Below are 2,772 nucleotides of genomic sequence, written 5' to 3' on the forward strand. Positions count from 1 at the left end.
AAAAAAAAAAAGAAAGAAAATTCCTTTTCTGCTGGGCATGGTGGTGCTCACCTGTAATCCCAGCATTTGGGAGACTGAGGCAGGCAGACTACAGGAAGGCTGAACTACTTATCAAGACCCTATTTTAAGTCCCCCACAAAGAAAAAAAAGCTCTTTTATTGTTTCCATCGCAAGTAATGAAAGACTCTTGATCAACCTGCATCATCACGTTTTCTTTATTGTTTAAACTGTTTGAAGACTAATTATTAAAGTCAAAGTCAACATATAGCCAGAATTCTCCTACCAAACTGAAAGACTTTCCATCCATAACTGAAGAAACTGAACATACTCCTCCACACAGCCTTGAGGTTAAGAAATGGAGGCAATGTGACAGGGGACATGAAATTTGGGTCTTGGAGCCAGAGAGATTTAGTGCCTCATCTCTTCCTACCACAGTACTATTTCACTTTAGGTAACTCTGAATCTACCTAAACTTTACAAGTGCCTCATTTGTAAAAATATAGTAAAATAATAATAATAACATGACAATACATTAACTTTGATTTTGAAAACATAAAAAAAGGACTCAAGTAAATAACCTTGTACATTTAGTAAGAATTCAGTTGATGTTACATATTTTTTCTAAGCTCCACTTTTTGGAAACAATTGAAAAACCAGCCGGGCATGGTAGCCCATGCCTATAATCCCAGGACTCGGGAGGTTGAGGCAGGAGCATCATTGCAAGTTCGAGACCAGCCTGGGCTACAAAGTGAGCTCAAGGCCAACCTGAACTGCATAGCGAGACCCTGTCTCAAAAAGATAAAAAAAATAAAAAAATAAAAAAATAAATCCCCTCAGACCTGATCGGTTGGGGACTCCAAACTAGGTCAACTAAGCTGGACTAGGGGATGCCAAGAATTAGCTCAAGACCCCTGACCTTAAGGAACTAGGAACCTAGTGTGGGCAAGACAAGTCTGGATGGGTGTGGTGGCCAGACCACCTGACTAGTAATTCTACTACTTGGGAGGCTGAGGCAGGAGGATCACTGTGAGTTTGGGACCAGCCTGGGCTACAAAGTGAGCTCAAGGCCAGCCTGAACTGCACAGTGAGACTCTGTCTCAAAAAGACCAAAAAAAAAAGAGGGCCTGGGATATACCTCAGCAGCACAGTGCCTGCCTAGTGTGCAAAATCATGAGTTTGATTCCCGGTACCCGCCCCCCCAAAAAAGGGGTGGGGAAACAAGCCTGTAACACAAATCGGATTTTGACAATTCTCAAAGAGAAACAAAGAAAGTGGTGTGGTATAAGGAAGAAACAACTCGTTCTGAGGGGACTGGAGGGCTCACAGCATAGCTGGCACTGCAGTTGAACCTAAGACTTGCCTGGAAGGGAGAAGTGGGGAAAGGTAGCATTTCTCAGGTAAAGCATACAGAATGTGCAAGAGGAGACCACAGGACAGACAAGTACCATCAGGAGGCTTTGCTTTCGAGTCACAGAGAACTAACTGGTTATAGCTCACTTTCTCCCTCACTGAGCAGATTGGAGCAAGCCACCCAATCTCTGCATTCTCTTTTGTCCTCTACAAAGTGAAGATGGGAATGTCTACTTCAAAGGGAGGATTAAACGTGATGGTGAATGTGAAGTACGGAGTAGGAGAGTAAAAGCTGGAAAAACTAGCTGCTGGGACTAGGTGTAAGAGTAGTGGGAAACCAAAGGACGGCAGGTAATGCTGAACTGACTGCTTTCAGCCTAAGAAAGTCCTTGCAAGTCAGAAGGTTGCAACCAGCTGCTGAGAACACTACCCACAGAGCTTTCTAACAAGAGGGAAAAGATTAAATATTTGCTTTAGAAAATGAACTCGGGTGTCCAGGAAGGGTAGCGAAAGGAGAGGGCACATGAGAGAGGAGGGTGGACACAATTCAGTCATTTCAATGAGATTAGGAAGCAAGGCATGCACTCTGAAAATCTTTAACGTTAAATCCGAAAGGCTTAACGGATGGCAGCATAGGATGAGGAGGGAAATAAATGAGTAACAGCCCTCTTCTCCAGGTGAATGGTGGTGTCGCTGGCAGAAAAGATGAGGGGCGGGGAGATGAGGAGGGGTCTGGAGTATGCTGATTGCTCTTTTGTGCTTACTTCCACTCCAGTTTGATAAAGTTAAACGTCCTCACCAGTTCTTACTGAAAAAAAGGAGACGTCCTCAAGAACGGATTGAGCGGCTGCGACTCCAAGCTCAATGGCTAGTCCTAGCATTTAGGGCTCTACCCAGGACGAACCCCCGCAAGTCTTTATCTCCTCCCAGGAATCAGAGCTGCAGCTCGCTTGGACTAGATCTTCAACGACTCACAAATGTCGGCTGGGGTGACCTCCCGCGGAACATCGGCAAATCCACTAGAGAGCGAAGTAAGTCAGTTTAGCACCTGTGTTCCTCACCAAAGGAGACAATTAGTGAAAAGGCACCCCGCTGCATCCGAGATCCACAGTACGTGCCCCAAGTTATTTTTATAAACTTTGGCCTGTTTTGATTCGAACCACAGAAGCCAACTCTCCCCACCATCCCCCAAACGGCACGTCGTTCGACAAGGAAAGGAGATCGAGATGACTAAGTGGTGGATGGGGAAGACGAGGAGGAAGGAGAACCGAGCCGCGAATGGGGCCGAGCCCACGCCTTCCTGGAGTTGAAACTTCCCGGCTGTGTGATTCTGCAGTCACGAGAGTTTTCTCGGACTCAGCGCAATTTCAAACGGCCCACCGACACACACACCTAACTCCGGCCGCCGGCCTTCTTCAGGCC

At 46.1% G+C, this 2,772-nt stretch overlaps 1 protein-coding gene across 2 annotated transcripts in view; it reads right to left on the reverse strand.

Moving 5' to 3' along the window:
• The window catches only part of Ube2l3 (ubiquitin-conjugating enzyme E2L 3), a 93,861-nt gene that overhangs the window by 77,171 nt on the left and 13,918 nt on the right, over positions 1 to 2,772 (reverse strand). The window lies entirely within an intron of this gene.

The sequence above is a fragment of the Chinchilla lanigera genome, unplaced genomic scaffold (genome assembly GCF_000276665.1).
Source record: "Chinchilla lanigera isolate Chin_1 unplaced genomic scaffold, ChiLan1.0 scaffold00041, whole genome shotgun sequence".
Classification (NCBI taxonomy): Eukaryota; Metazoa; Chordata; class Mammalia; order Rodentia; family Chinchillidae; genus Chinchilla; species Chinchilla lanigera.